Here is a 17,329-nt window from a genome sequence, read left to right on the forward strand (position 1 = left end):
GCCCTACTACTCCTCTTGCTCTTCCGTGCCGGCACCCACGCAAACCCAGGACCAACCTTGCTCCAATGGAATTGTAATGGTATTTCAAACAAAACTACTGAGCTCCAACAGTTCCTTCAGCAGAACCAAATTGACGTCGCAGCAATACAGGAGACCAAATTAACTTCTAAGTCTAAACCACCCAAGTTTGCCAACTACACAGTTGTGAGGCATGATCGAGATAAAGACAAGGGTGGGGGACTGATGTTCCTTGTCCATAAGGATCTTCTTTTTCAAGAAATTGACCTGAGGACAAACGACGGAACACTCGAGCTTCAGGCAATTAACATCACATCAGGCGGCAAGGAGATGACTATCGCAAACTATTACATCCCTCCGTCGTCCAGCTGCCCAAGAAGCTACGAAGTGAAATGGAAAACTCTCCTCCAATTCGACATTGCTTTGGGAGATGCTAACGCTCATGACTCTCTCTGGGAAGATCACTTCACTGACAAAAGAGGAGCAGATCTTGCGGCTACCCTCGACAGCAAGCCATACGGAGTCTTGAACGATGGCAGACCAACTTGAGCCCCCACAAACCAGGACCCCTCTACTCCAGACGTCTCCATTGCTCGGGAGAGTCTCCTTAGTAGCCTGTCCTGGGATGTCACTAGCGGCCTCAGTTCGGACCACCTCCCAGTCTTGATCAAAACTCAAGACACCCAGAAACCAGTTAAGGCAGCGAAGCGAACCTTCATCAACTTCCGTAAGGCTGATTGGGCAGGATTCAGGAATGAACTTGAGCAGCTCATCAAGTCTGAAAAACCCCCCAAGGACGTCTACCAAGGTGAAGCTACTTTTCGCAAGCATATGCTCACTGCTGCAAAGCATCACATCCCCAGCGGCAGACGATGTACACATGTGCCATGCCTGACTGAGAACACCAACAACTTAATCAAACGCAGGGACGAAACCAGACAAAACAATCCCAGAGACCCCACAATTCCCCAACTGAACGCAGAAATTACCCGCGAGATCTATAAAGAAAAGGAAAGCAAATGGAAAGAGTTCGTAGCATAATTCGATCACAAGACCAATCCTAAACTCCTGTGGAGAACCCTCAAGTCGCTCAACGGTACAGCTCCCAACCCAGATAACCAGGCGATTAAATTTGGGAAACGATACTTCAAATCGCCCCGCGACCTCTGCGAGCAGTTCAACAGGCAGTTTACAGCCGTGACGAAGCACAGCTCCAACAAGACACACAGGAAGCTTATTCGTGACATCAAGTCCACAGAGATGGAATCTCCGCCCCTTTTGTCTACCAGATTGGTTACTCTGACACTAAAAGACATTAAAGGCTCCCCAGCCTTTGGCCCTGATCAACTGAGCAACCTCCATCTCAAACATATTGGACCCTTCGCCACAGCATACCTCACTGCAGTTTTCAATCTTAGCATCAGCAAAAGTCAGATCCCCTCAATGTGGAAAAAAAGTATCATCATCCCTCTTCCCAAACCCGCTAAACCGGTCAAAAGTGCCAAGTCTTATCGCCCTATCTCCCTGCTCTGCCCTGCCAGCAAACTCCTCGAGAAGCTCCTTGCTGACAGGATGGTTGAGCATCTGAGACCGACAACGCACCAGCACGGATTTAGAGCTAGACATTCGACGGTCACAGCTCTCAACGAGATTAGCGAAGACATTGCCGCCGGGTTCAACGCTAAAAAGCCACCGAAGAGAACTATCCTCGTCGCGCTGGACCTCAGCAAGGCATTTGACATGGTCAACCATGACATCCTGCTCTCACGTGCCGCAGACACCAGCCTACCAGGTTACCTCCTCCGATGGCTTTCAACTTACCTTCAGGGAAGACAGGCACAAACAAGCTTCAGGAACACCATCTCCAGCTTCAGAATCACTAGAAGTGGGGTCCCCAAGGCTCGGTGCTGGGACCACTTCTGTTCAAATTCTATGTGTCTGATGGTCCGGCCCCGCCTGCCAATATCAACATCAAATCATATGCAGACGATTTCACGGTGTATACCTCAACAGCTTGCCTACCATCAGCAACTGGGCCTTTGAACACCTACCTGTCCAACCTTGCAGATTTTTTCAATAGCCGCGACCTCCACCTCGCTGCTGAGAAATGCACTTCCACACTATTTACCACGGACCCGAAACAATACAAAATCAACCCAAATGTAAAAATCAACGACAAGCCAGTTCCCCATTCTCAAACAATCAAGATTCTAGGCATCACATTTGACACTGGACTAACATTCACCCCACACATTAAGGACGTCTGTGCTCGCTCTCGCAAACGACTGAACGTGCTCAAAGCACTTTCTGGAACCAACTGGGGTCAGTCTAAAGAGACGCTTCTGATTACATACAAAGCAACAGTTCGTCCTCTGCTAGACTATGCAGCTCCAGTGTGGGGTCCCACCAAGCAGCACTACCAACATCAACAACTTACAACGAGTCCAGAATGCGGCCTTGCGAACAACAACCGGCTGTGTTTTAATGTCCAGCCAGGAACATCTGCACCAAGAAACCGAAATTCTCGAAGTCAGGCGACACACGAGGCTATTATGCGTTCAACAACAACTCTCCCGCTATTTACCAGCCCACCCAGGCCACCGCATTATAACCAAGCCGAACCCCCCCAGACTCATAAAAGAATCATTGCACACCCGTTACAACAGGTATATCGAACCATACCTTGATGAAACTGAAGATAAAGACAAGATAACATCCAAAGAATACCGAAAGATTCTGAAGAACATGCATACAACAGAAGTCAAAGACGCCATCAACAACTATGAGCCGTCCAGGGTACTTGCCACTGCTGCCCCCATGAAGATACATGACAGTGAGAAAACACTCCCCAGAGGCAGTAGAAGGCAACTCGCGCAACTCCGCTCTGGTTTCAGTCCGCTTCTCATGACCTACTCGGCTAGGATCAACAATGATGTGTCTGAGACGTGCCCCGACTGTAAACGAGAGCCACACACAACACAACATCTTTTTAAGTGCCCGATGAAACCCACCAATCTCTCCGTGAAGTCACTTTGGACAAGACCTGTGGAAGCAGCTAAATTTCTCTCGCTCCCACTCAACGACAACACCGTAACATCGGACTGAGGCAAATAACAACAACAACAACAAACATACATACATAGACACATACATACAAGCATACATTCGAATATTATGATTACTGTCCATTCTGAGATAATTTTTGTCTGAACATGCTGATTCTAGTCTGATTTCAGTTTTGCCAGTGGTCTAATTTCAAATCTGATCATATGAGCACAATGGCGGTGACTCCGGGTTAAACTTCCCGTAACTTTGGTACGAAACAGGGGAAATATCTCAAAAATTGCTGAAAAACTCGCCGAGCGAATAAAATCTCTTTCCACCTCTCGTTTTTATGACGCTGAATGTTTTTTCACGTTGAGCAAAACTTGCCTTTTGATTTAGTAGCTCAGGTAACTGAGGTATAAGTATTGACAAATTTTCCGACTGTAAAATTACCTCAACAGCTTGCCTACCATCAGCAACTGGGCCTTTGAACACCTACCTGTCCAACCTTGCAGATTTTTTCAATAGCCGCGACCTCCACCTCGCTGCTGAGAAATGCACTTCCACACTATTTACCACGGACCCGAAACAGTACAAAATCAACCCAAATGTAAAAATCAACGACAAGCCAGTTCCCCATTCTCAAACAATCAAGATTCTAGGCATCACATTTGACACTGGACTAACATTCACCCCACACATTAAGGACGTCTGTGCTCGCTCTCGCAAACGACTGAACGTGCTCAAAGCACTTTCTGGAACCAACTGGGGTCAGTCTAAAGAGACGCTTCTGATTACATACAAAGCAACAGTTCGTCCTCTGCTAGACTATGCAGCTCCAGTGTGGGGTCCCACCAAGCAGCACTACCAACATCAACAACTTACAACGAGTCCAGAATGCGGCCTTGCGAACAACAACCGGCTGTGTTTTAATGTCCAGCCAGGAACATCTGCACCAAGAAACCGAAATTCTCGAAGTCAGGCGACACACGAGGCTATTATGCGTTCAACAACAACTCTCCCGCTATTTACCAGCCCACCCAGGCCACCACATTATAACCAGGCCGAACCCCCCCAGACTCATAAAAGAATCATTGCACACCCGTTACAACAGGTATATCGAACCATACCTTGATGAAACTGAAGATAAAGACAAGATAACATCCAAAGAATACCGAAAGATTCTGAAGAACATGCATACAACAGAAGTCAAAGACGCCATCAACAACTATGAGCCGTCCAGGGTACTTGCCACTGCTGCCCCCATGAAGATACATGACAGTGAGAAAACACTCCCCAGAGGCAGTAGAAGGCAACTCGCGCAACTCCGCTCTGGTTTCAGTCCGCTTCTCATGACCTACTCGGCTAGGATCAACAATGATGTGTCTGAGACGTGCCCCGACTGTAAACGAGAGCCACACACAACACAACATCTTTTTAAGTGCCCGATGAAACCCACCAATCTCTCCGTGAAGTCACTTTGGACAAGACCTGTGGAAGCAGCTAAATTTCTCTCGCTCCCACTCAACGACAACACCGTAACATCGGACTGAGGCAAATAACAACAACAACAACAAACATACATACATAGACACATACATACAAGCATACATTCGAATATTATGATTACTGTCCATTCTGAGATAATTTTTGTCTGAACATGCTGATTCTAGTCTGATTTCAGTTTTGCCAGTGGTCTAATTTCAAATCTGATCATATGAGCACAATGGCGGTGACTCCGGGTTAAACTTCCCGTAACTTTGGTACGAAACAGGGGAAATATCTCAAAAATTGCTGAAAAACTCGCCGAGCGAATAAAATCTCTTTCCACCTCTCGTTTTTATGACGCTGAATGTTTTTTCACGTTGAGCAAAACTTGCCTTTTGATTTAGTAGCTCAGGTAACTGAGGTATAAGTATTGACAAATTTTCCGACTGTAAAATTACTCAATTTTTTAATTATCCTAATACTGTCATTTTGACACTGATACTGTCATAGGCACACACACAGTCGCGCTCTCGCGCGCATACAGAAACATTCACAATAATCTGAACTTACTGACAGACACGGTCACACACACACAAAAACACACATACACACAAACACGCACACAACACACGCACACACACAACACACATACACACACAACACACGCACACACAACACACACACACACACACACACACACACACATATATATATATATATATATATATATATATATATATATATATATATAGGTTTGGATTTGTATTCGTTTGGATTTGTATTGTTGATGACGAGAAATCATGAAAAATTCAAAAAGTAAAATTAGGGTTGTCAACACAACGAACCATGCAGTTTCCAATTCGGTTTCGTTGAGATGCCTACACTTTCCCGATAAATTTCAAAACATGAATATCGCATTATTTTGATTTCAAAAACCAAAAAATGTTTTGCATGAGTTCAAATGTTATACGCGTAGCAACTGAGATTTAACTTTCTCTTACAGTGGTCTGATATGTCTCGTCGTACCACCACTATTGGAGATGAAGACACGAATCCACTCTTCACTTTGTTGTTCACTCCTTTGCCACTTGACAGGATCTCCAGAGCACTGGAGTCACGCCTCTGTCTTTTGCTACATTCTGAAATTCAGTGAAAACCCACGTTAAATCTTAGAAACGCACGTGGATATTACATTCGTCTAAGTTTCTTGCTCACCTAGTCACCCTCTTACGTCTAACTTTGCTTGCCTTACTTAGTTGACCCCCCCCCCCCCCCCCCTACGTAGCTGCCTTCTTGTTTTAGTTAAATTCTTGCTTCCTTCTCAAGTAGCCAAAAAAGCTTAATTTTTATCCTTTTATTTTCTTAACAAAATAGAACAAAAACCGTGGTCACACTCGTGCCTTGAGCCCTACACAATGGCGCATGCGCTTCATGTTTGTATGAGTTGTGTTATAACTTAAACATAAAAGTTCCATCTTACTTACCGAAAAACACTCCCCTCAAACTGAGTCAAAAAATAAATTCGGATCTCTTCCGTTTGTGCTGCGCCCAGAGTTTTGTGGGTGCATTTTATTTGCAGCCCCACGACGAACGAGCCATATTTTATTGTAATGATATTGTGTGTAATAACGCATGCTCTGGAACGGGGGATGCGGCGCATAGCGTACTGGAGCGGATATCATCAAATTGTCCTTTCTCAAAGCAACTACAATGGTCGGATTTATTAAACTTTACTATGGCAAAATTGATTGTTCTGTGCAGATGAATCGAACGCTTGAAAAATATATATGAGCAACGTTCATGATAAAAAACCCGGAGTAACAATAAAAATTAGCACTGGTCAAAAAGAAAAATTATCCTAATATAGCCATAGTAAGAACACAGACTGCAAAAGACTCTGATTCAGTGTTGCTTTACCATGTCACTATGATCCGAGTGTAAAAAAATTTTGATGAAAAGTGTAAAATGGAATTGAATTAAATGGCCAACATTAAAACAATATCTGTGTTTTCGTAGCAGCGACTTCTAAACACGAAATGAGTAGTGTGCCATCCAAAACTGATTTTAAATATGAGTGGCTTTACTAACAAATGGGTTTTCTATTCAGTGGTATCGGCACTTAAAAACCCATGGATTATTTTTTTTACTTTTGTACTAGATTGCTATTTGATTGCTAAATTTTGCCAGTGAGTGTAGTTGCTCTCTCGCTCTATCAAATTCTCATCGCTAAATCTTTTTCAAGTGTTTGCAAAAAGTACTTTTTTCAACCATGGATTCTGTAAGACGTTAGAACATAAATCTTTGTCCCCAACGTGCCTTGTGCTCAACACTTGAGCTTATGTGTTTTTGCATCAGGTCACTAAAGTTTATGTTTTAGCATATTCAAAGTTTCATTTCATATCATAAAAAATGCTCTTATCAAACTCAATCAAAAATTAAATTCTATCCTTCATTCAATCTCAGAATTATTTTTTGTATTGTCAGACTTTTCCTCTACCACTGCAACCGAAATTACTTGATTTACTTAAATTAGTTTATGTCAATTTGAGTGTTCTGTAGAGATAAATTGAGCGATTGAAAAATGGGTTCCTTCTCATTATAGCCCTCAACTTAGTGTTTATATAACATATTGCTCCCCCAATCATGGTAAATGTAGAAGGCATTATAAATTTTTGGGAAGGCTATAATGGAAGAGAACCGAAAAAAGCTCATGAAATGATAAAAAGTGTTCATGATTATTTTTAAAAATAAACTGGTCAAAAAGAAACACGTGATCATAATGTGACCTTTGTAAAATTAGAGACTGAAAAAACTCTAATTCAGCGTTGATTTACTATGTTACTATGATTTTGGCGTTCCATTGAAAAGTGCAAGAAGCATTTACGTTTGAAGGTAAATTTTAGATTAATATTTCTGATTTTGTAGCAGGGACTCCCTGTCACAAAAGGAGCAGTTGGATGTCTCAAGAGTAGTTATATATGTATATAGGTTCATTTATTGGTATAAGTACTCAAGAAACCTAAGGAGTAGTTAGATTGTAACATGCCCACAAAAGTGTATCTATGGGTGTTTGCAGCCTCCAAAATGATAGCTGATATTTATAGAATACTATGACAATGTGACCTGCTAACATTTCTCTTAGTTATGGTTATACGTACACGTAAAACACGCTGAAAAGTTTGTAATTAATAATGCACTTTGTCAAATACATTGATTGCAGCTAAAAATTTCGTATTGTGACTTTATTTCGTATTATTTTTAGGAGAAATGGTTACTTTTAATCAGTGAAAAAATTATTTAGCCAAAAACGAGAGACGTTGAAGTGGTTTAATTTCGTTCGTCTCCAGATTAGTATCAGCGTAACATAATTTACGAAATGCCCTGAGTTTCGCAGTTATATCGGATAAGTAAAGGCTTTTTTGGCAGATAATAACATTGAAACAGTTGAACAGTATTTCAATTCTTTAGAGAGAGAGATGCAAAGTTTTCTAATGCGAACTATGTTTTCTAAAACGTGCAAAACAATTTTTACTGTTTTTCCTGCTAAAATTGCAACGAAGTTGCATAACTTGCAAACTTGACGTGTTTTGAAGGAAAACAGCAATAACAGCAATATTTTCTACAGAATAGTCTCTTCTCATCTTAATTTAGGAGGAAACACAACTTAGGAGGAATTAATATAGGAGGAAATTAATATTTAAAGACATTTATATTTATTCTCCACTTTAGGTAAGGGAAACTTAACAGTGACAAAACTAAATTAAACCGAAGTAAATTCAGAAATAATTCTGCGTCTGCTCGAATGTGCTATGTTAAATTTTCACCGATTACCAAATTTTTCGACAAATATTCATTCTCTTATCAGAACAGTTCTGCAGGTTGAAAGTGCTTTCGGTTCTATTCTGTACACAATTTTCTACTAATAAGCGCATGACTGGCGTATGTTTTCACAAATTAAAAAAAGAAAAATGAATATCAGAAATAAAGGCCGGAAGTTTTTTCAGAAACACTATAAAATTTTTTGTATAAATCATTTTTACTTTAAATTAGGTTGTTTTTAATTGCTCTCAAACATTTATTGTAGCATTTATAATAGTACAGTGTTCTTTTGTCACGTAATTTTTTGGTAGACCAATTTTTCGTCCGACCATTTAACTTTTTGTCTTCAAAAAGGGGATAAACAGGTGACTCTCGGAGGGCAGTAAGTTCTCTTAGAGCCTTACCCCTAAACAGTATCTACAAATGCGCTTCACGAAAACTGTTTTGAGGCGACAATTTCAAGGTGTGAAGGGCGGTTTTTAATTTTGAGAGTTTGAACGCCCACTACATCACACCCCCCCCCCCCCCCGTCACCCCCACTTCCCATCCGCCACTCACCGAAGCCTACCGAAGCGAACCGCTCGCCGGTCGTGTGAGAGCATTTCATACGACGTTATTCGGTTACGTTTATGGCCTAGATGCATAACAGTTACATCCGTGCAAATTATAGGGATCTGAAATATATTTCAAAGATAAACCGCAAAATTAACATACGTCATCATCGCGGTTTTTCTAAGTTGTAATTGTAGCAGCATCCACCATTTCTTCACTTTTTTCCTGTGATTTATTACACTTCTCTATACGAGTAATAAAGAGGTGTTCTAAAACTCAGGAGAATGGCGAGGGAATAGTCAGTGCGGTTTCAAATAATACATTAGTGGTTACATGACAATTTTCCTAACTTCAGTTTACCCAATGCCATTTTACTCAATGCCACTTTACCTAATGCTGTCTAGCCAAATGCCAACTTACCCAATGATCTTCGACCTTTTTGTTCAACTATCCCATGTTCGGTTGTGATAGTTTCATATCAACTCCCACGGGCCAATTAATTATATAGTCGGCTAAATAGTTGTTCCGGTTTTTAAAAAAACGGCAAATTAAAGTTTATATTGGGTAAAATGGCATTGAGTAAAATCGCATTGGGTAAAATGGAATTGGGTTAATTGTCCTGACACATACATTAGAACCAGCCATGGCACTCGGATTGTCATTTGCTCGTCCAGTTGACAGCAGGAAAAAGAGCTGACATTTTTTTTTGGACAATTTTATGTTATTTGTCCTAACTTTGAGATTGTTCCGTTTGCTTGCGGACCGGTTTCCATGCAATCTAAAGTACAAAACGTCGGAAGAATTGCTCTAGAACGACTAGTGGGAGCTCTAATCAATTGCAGCCTGCTTCAGTCGGGGGGGGGGGGGGGGGGTGGGGAGCCTAAATGGGACTGAGAAGTTCAGTAGTGAGCTTCAAATAACCACATTATATGTGAACATATAAAACTATTAAGATTTAAAGTGAAAAATAGCAGTAGTTTTGGCGCACTTTTCAGTTGACTTTTGGTATTAAATTGCTGCCAATTGAGTTAAGCTGCTTGAAGTAGTGATTGAGAGAGAATTTTAGATCACGCGAAACGCAAAAAATCTAGGGTGTAAAAGTCACTCGAAAAGTCAAAATTGTCAAGCGAAAATTTTGCATAAAAAAGACACACGTTTACAATAATTGCTATGAACTTCGTTCAAGAGCAATTTAACACAATCATTTTGCGTGCATTTGTCTGTCAACCAGAAGTGCACATACGGGCAACGAAATCTAGTAGCAAAAAGAATAGGAAATTTCTTGTTTGTAGAGTTGAAACGCGTTGCCTCGTTAATTACAAAGTATAATTATGATTTGTATATTTTGCTTTTTCATGTGTCTTTACCTGAATTTTACCTAAATTTTCCAAGCAGAACTCAGATAGAAACATCAGAAAACCTGTCTGAAAAGTTCAAGCTATTTTATTTGCTTTTCTAACAATTTATCAGGTAATTTTAAGGTAAATTAGGACAAAAACACCTAAAAAACAAAATTTGCCTGAGTTGTTCAGACATTTTTAGAGGTGTTCTTCAGGCTTGTTCAGGTAAAAACTCAGCTTAGAGTACATTTTTTGTACATACAACTATTCACTGCTGTTTATTCTACGCGATTGGCGAATTTCTTCAGCATTAATAATCGCATTCAGACCTCAGCTTGCGGTTATTTCAGGCCTCAAGGACTCTAATTCAAAAAGAGACAAAAAAGAAACAAAAAATAAATTAGTCGCAGCATATATTAAAGTGGTTTTCATTGTACAACCTTTCAAAAAGCATCTTTAGAAGTCGCCTCTTCAGTCTTAATAAAATGTTATGAGGATGTCGCTTGGTCAGGCATTAGGCAGTTGAGCACACAAGGAAGTGGACTAATTGATATTAAAGTTACTAACTGATATCACATGAAGATGTGTCTTCAGGTGGACAGGCGAGTACTTTGCAGTGCAAGTGGACAGTGTTGAGAGAGGTAGAACCAGAGATGTACCACCCGAAAGCTTTGAATTGGAAGAACTCCTCATCCAGTTCAGATCCAGGCAGGCGACCAAATGTATTATCTGATGGACACCTTTCATTAGAAAAGAGATGTTATATCAACTGACGATGCGAACTGCGAAACCAATTTTTAGGTATGATTTTGACATCGGACAGAAACAAAGAGCAATAAAAAAGTGCAAAAAGATCATACTAAACGCTAGTCGAGAGCAAATGTTAATCTTGCAAAATTCTTGCACAAAAAGGATTTTTTTGCAAGATCGTGCTAGTCAGAGTTAATCTTGCAAGATCTTGGAAAACAAAGTTGTTCCTACAAGAATCTTGGAAGTTTCTTGCAAGATCGATTTTTCATTGCACAAGTAAGAAAATTCAAATTTGAGATTTCAAATCCAAATTTTGAAGTCAAATACTTGTGCCTCATAATATGATTAAAGAACTGAAAAAAACTACAATCGATTATCTAACGTGTTAAGTCTTAAATAACAGTTGTTGTGTATTGTATCTGTTTTTGTATAAAGTGTATTGCAGTTCAGTCAATTGCAAGTTTACTGTGTGAATGTAAGCAATGCAGTAGAATAAAAAAATGTATTGATGACCTACCAAACTCCTTGCTCAAATCCTGCTAAACCGTTGAAGCAATAGATTCGCGTGAAAGCGTGACGTCCTTGAGAAAAAGAATGCTCTAAAAACTCTTATGCGTTTAAAGCAGCGAAAGCCTTTCAAAACATCTCTTAAAACATTGTTTCTTAATGAAATCTTTATTGATATCATATCTAAACGTTTTTCTCTAGACTATTCCTTACCTCTTTTTCCTCTTTTTTATCGTCTTATCACCATGGAGAGCAACGAACAACCATCAGTAGCAGTGACATCTGAGGTCTTGAGTAACAATTACGCACAACAAAAAATTGAAGCACTTTGTACGGAGGTTGAAGATCTTAAACAAAAAAATATTGAGCGAGATCAGGAACTAAAAATTCTTCGGGCAAATCAAAAAAACATCAATGAACGATTGCGGGCCCAGGAGAGGTATTCTCGAAAAGATAGTGTACTCATTGTGAATCCTCCTTTTAACGCGCGCACTAGTAAAAATGTGACATACGACACATTAAAATTTTTTGACGATTTTCTCGGAGTGAAATTAACCGTTGATAGCATTAAAGCGTGTCATATAATGCCCAACACTGAGACAGAGACCAAATGTCAACGGTGATATGCAAGTTTATTTACTCCAATGATAAGTTGGAAGTTTTCAAGAAGAAAAGAGCGCTGAGGAAAGCCAAAAATCATATTAATAATAAGAACATATACTTGAACGAGCCACTACCCGAAATTGAGGCACAGATTAAAGCTGAAGCAGTAAAAATGAATATGATTTTCAGTACACATAGCTGCACTGTCTCTGTTTTGGTTGGTCGAGGAAGCCAAAAACCAACATACAAAAAAAATCAATGATGTTGAAGACCTGGATAATGTTTTGGCTGTGAAGAAAAATACGTACAACGCGAGGTCAAACAACAATGACCATGATGATCATTATTCGCCGGCTCAAAAAAAGCAGAACACAATACAATACTGACAATGACAAAAACTTCATAATATCAGAAGTCTTGGTGAAACTCAATAATTTTTGTTAACATATTGCAATAACTGAACTGTTATTAACACAGAACTTAACGTGTGGTTAATTTTATTAATCAGCGCAAGAGATCAATTAGGATAGGCTAGGGTTAGCTTAGTGTGTTTTCTCTTCTATAAGAGTGACTGTCTTGCTTGTGATTTCCGCAAGTTGTCATTAGCAAACTGTGATTTACGCAGTTTCGCTGATGGCGAGAGATGGTTACACTATACTAAAAAACTCTGTAATTTCCGCAGAGGAAGCAAAAAAAAACGAAAAGAAATGAAACAAGAAAATTTTTATTATTACTTTTTTTTTCTCTTTTCTTAAACTGCTTGTAAGTAAAACAATTTATTTGTTTAAAAACTTTGAAGAACTGAAATAAAACAATGAAGAGGGGGATGGTTTTGATTGGCTTAAACTTGCTGCCAAAACGCACTGCTCTTTTATTTCTTAAAATCACATCTCAAATCTCCACTAAAAACAATGAAAAAAAAACTCAATACGTCTGCAAAATATAAGATCACTGTCAAAAAATTTTGACGAAATCAAAATATTTCAAGAAAGTGAGAAACAGGCAATTGCGATTTGCTTAACTGAAACGTGGCTAAAGCTAACAGATAACAAACAAATTTTTAATCTAGCGAATTACAGCAGCTTATTTAGTTCGGAAAGAAAAAAGAGGGGTGGTGGCGTTGGAATTTTTGTAAATTTCTCGGCTAATGCAAAATTGCTTGCAAGACTGGAAAAAGTCTCAATTCAGGCTATATCAGTTCTGATAAATTATAGAGGAACTTAAATAGTTATAACTTGTGTTTATATACCGCCAAACTGCACCAATGAAGCTACGTTTTCAACTTTAGGAAGTTATTTAGATGAAATAGTTCTCAAACCAAATACCAAACATATACTTTGTGGAGACCTGAATTTTAATTTTTTCCACATAGGAAAATATGACCCGCTAATATCAACACTTAGCGCTATTGGGCTCTCTTTTGTGTCATCACAGGATGCAACAATAGAAACCAATTACTCGAAAACGTTACTTGATTTGTATTTTACAAATTTCAAATCCTCTGAAAAAGTACTGAAAACAGCTGTAAGCGATCACTATACCATTAAACTACAATTTTCTGAAAATACCAAAATTTCCGACAAAAAATGTAATAAAATACGAGTATGGTCAAAATTACAGAACACAGATAATCTGAATCAAATAAGAGCAAAAATTGTGTCCTACAGCAACTTTCTGCGCAAGAAAAAATTAAATTCCATCAATTGCAATGAATCATTGATTAAGTTCCAAGACTTTTTAAACAAAGAACTGAACAAAATAATTCCGGAAAAAAACCCATCTGTTAGAAACAAGAGAAATTGGATCGACAACGAAGTGAAAAATGCTGCTACAAAAAACATCACTTAAGGCAAATGTATTGAAAAGAAAGATCTTCATCAGCCAAAGCAAAATAAGAAAATCAGTCCGAAGTAGTTAAGAAACTTGTCAGGAAAAAGATGAGACAATACTATCAAACAAAAATAAATAAAAAAGCTGGTCAAAACACTCAAAATTTTTTTGATGCTTTAAAAGAAATAATGGGTGAATCCAAAAACCTAGAGATCAAGGAAGTAGAGTCAAAACTGGAATCGTTTAATAATTTTTTTGCAGACATAGGGAAAAAACTTACAGAAAATTTTGGTGCTAAACGCAATGAGTCCTACACAAAGAAAATTGTCAACAGTTTTATTCTCCAAAAGACTGCAATAAGGGAGATAAGCAAAATTTTGAGTGATATGAAAAACAATATGAAGAACAAACAAAATCAATTTGAATAACTATTGCTTACGGTTGCTTGCGCCATCAAATTCACCTTTTCTCTGCAAAGTCTTCAACTCCTGTCTAAATTTTGGTTTGTTTCCTGATTACCTGAAAATTGCAAAAATAATCCCAATATTCAAGGAAGAGGACGAAAATGATCCATCAATTTATCGTCCGATATAACTGCTACCGGTGGTAGGTAAAATTTTTGAAAAAATTATCTTCAACAGAGTTATTGTTTTCCTTAATAAAGAAAAAGTATTAAATGAAAATCAATTTGGTTTTAGACAAAACCGCAGCACAATTGATGCACTGGTGGAACTCAGCGAAAATGCTCGATTAAATTGGCTAAATAGTAAACCAACCATATACGATCAGTACTTTCTTGGATCTCAAAAAAGCCTTTGTCAACGTGGACCACCAAATCTTACTAGCAAAGTGCTCCAGTTATAGTCTAAGAGGACATGTTTTGAAAGTTTTGAAGTCCTATTTGAGCAGAGGATTTCAATACACTGAAATAGGCTCGAAGAAGTCATCTATGATGAGCATAACAATTGGTGTCCCACAAGGCTCAACAATGGGTCCTCTGCTTTTTATTATATACATAAATGATCTGACCCTCGAAGCATCTGACATAAAATCCATCCTCTATGCAGATGACACTGTAGTTTATACAAAAAGTGAAACCAAAACAAATGAAACTAAAATCAATGTAATTCTTCAGAAAACAGCCTCCTGGTTGAAAAGAAATCGATTGACTTTAAACGTTGAGAAGGAAAAATGCGTCGATTTTTCGAAAAGAGTGCAAAAGAATTCTGAAAGGGTGTATATTAACAGTAAAACAATCCAAAATGTTGAAACTTTTAAGCATCTAGGGATTCAGGTAGAACATAAATTAAGTTTTCAAGAACATGCTAAAAATTTACCGAAAAGAATGTTAGGTTTCTGCTCACTTCTCTACCGAATTAGGAAGGTCCTAACAAAAAATCAGTTGGTTCAAGTCTATCGAACATATGTGCAACCAGTAATTTAATGCGGACTCTTAGTCTACGCTAACACAAGCAATCAAGTACTCAAACCCCTGAATCAAATGGTGAAAAGAATAGCCAGAATCATAACATTCAAAAAAAAGTGTGACTCCATAACAAGTAAGCGAAAAAAACTGCTACTTTATAATGTATCAGAGCTCCACCTGTATGAAATACTCAAAATGGCAATAAAAATAATACGAAAAGAATGTGAAATCCAAGTTTTAAAGAAATGTATCTCAAGGGAAGAGCTTCTTAAAATAGCAAATGCGCGAAACAGTTCTCGCAAATTGTGTTTATTTAAGAACAAGTTTGAAACATTCTCACTGCAACCAAAAATTCGTAAAATGGTTAATTGCTTGCTAATCTTTTTTCCCAATTTTGTCAATTTTATTTTTGATCGCTCAAAGCGGCAAGTAAAGGACTTTTGTCACAAGTTTTTGGACTTATATTTTATTGAAAAAGATGAGTTGCTATCTTGGTTTAAAATGTGAGACCAAACCGAGTTCTAAACTCCAAGCTTTCAACAATTTTTTTAAATGAAACTAGTAAAACTTCCTTATAATCTTTACATATAATCTTTGATGTTTACGATCTCTTTCACTAGAGACACTTGAAAACAGGCCAACCTTGGCCTAAAAGAGTTCTCCTGGAGTATTAAATGCATAAATGAATTTCGATATTAACTTCTAAATGTAAAAGAGCAAGTTTCTTTTTTTCTTGTCAATCTTTCTAATCAATACTCTGGAAACATATTATTGAAGCAAGAAATTTCTCTTTTTTATTAGTTTTTATCAGATAATTACTGCGTACTATTTTTATTCATCTTCATAGGAGTTAGCGTGACATCGCTAATTCGTTAAAAAATCACAGACTAACACAAACTAATTTGTACACAGAATGAAAATTATATTTTCCAGAAAAATCAATGTTTAAAGCTTTCATTTCAAAAGTTGGTTTCAGTTTTTGAGCGCCCATTTTGAATTATTTTGTCTTTTCTGGAATACAATCACTGGTGCTTGAAAATAGAATACATTGTTGATTTTAATTGGCTTTCAAATTGTTCTGCTTCTATGTTAGGACGTAAAATAAGACAGGACCTAGGACAAGGTTTTTAAAAATTGTTTTTGTTTAATTTTAGGCGTTTTTCCCCACAAAACAGATCATTTTGCGAGATCATTGTTTAGTCTTGCATAACATGACATCGTGGAAGAATCCTGCGAGATTCTTTTAGTTTTAATTTTTCTTTTCGACTTGATAACCAAATATTTAGATGGTCTCGAGAAACCGATTGTTTAGATGATATTTGCGTAAATAAATCAAATGTTTGATCAAAAAAAATATATTTGATGCGCGAAAACAAATGTTATCAATTTTTCTCGACAAAATGTCACATCGATCAATTCAATCAGTTATCAAAACATGGATTGGTGATTAGTATTATTATAAAAATTTGCTCAATATTAAGCATATTTTTTCAATTCAATGAGGCAATGTTCACTTGGTAGATTGCAAAAAGGGGTCTTTGAAGAAAAAAAATCTAGATCTCTGGAAAATAAAACGCTAAAATTTGTCGATCTATTTTCATTTTGTTTTCAATGCACATCTGCAAGCGAAACTCATTTCGGAGAATGTGTTCATAACTACCCACGTGGAAGTTACTCTCGTACAGTTACTTTTCCAAATTGAGTGATTTCCAAATTAGCAATTAAAGCATCGAAAAACCGTGTGATGTGCACTAGTAAATCTGCTTTTTTCTACACGAATAAGTGCAGCGGGGTTTTAGGAAATAAACCCCCAAGGAAAAAAACCCAATTTAACTTTAGATAGGAAATAAACCCCCACGGAAATAAACCCCCATTTTAAAATTGAATTTCGGTCTTGATAATTTGTTCGGTTGTGATAGCTTCATATCAAGTACCACGGGCCGTTAAGGCA

This window comes from Convolutriloba macropyga, unplaced genomic scaffold, assembly GCF_964194025.1.
Source record: "Convolutriloba macropyga unplaced genomic scaffold, txConMacr16.3 SCAFFOLD_1036, whole genome shotgun sequence".
Classification (NCBI taxonomy): domain Eukaryota; kingdom Metazoa; phylum Xenacoelomorpha; order Acoela; family Convolutidae; genus Convolutriloba; species Convolutriloba macropyga.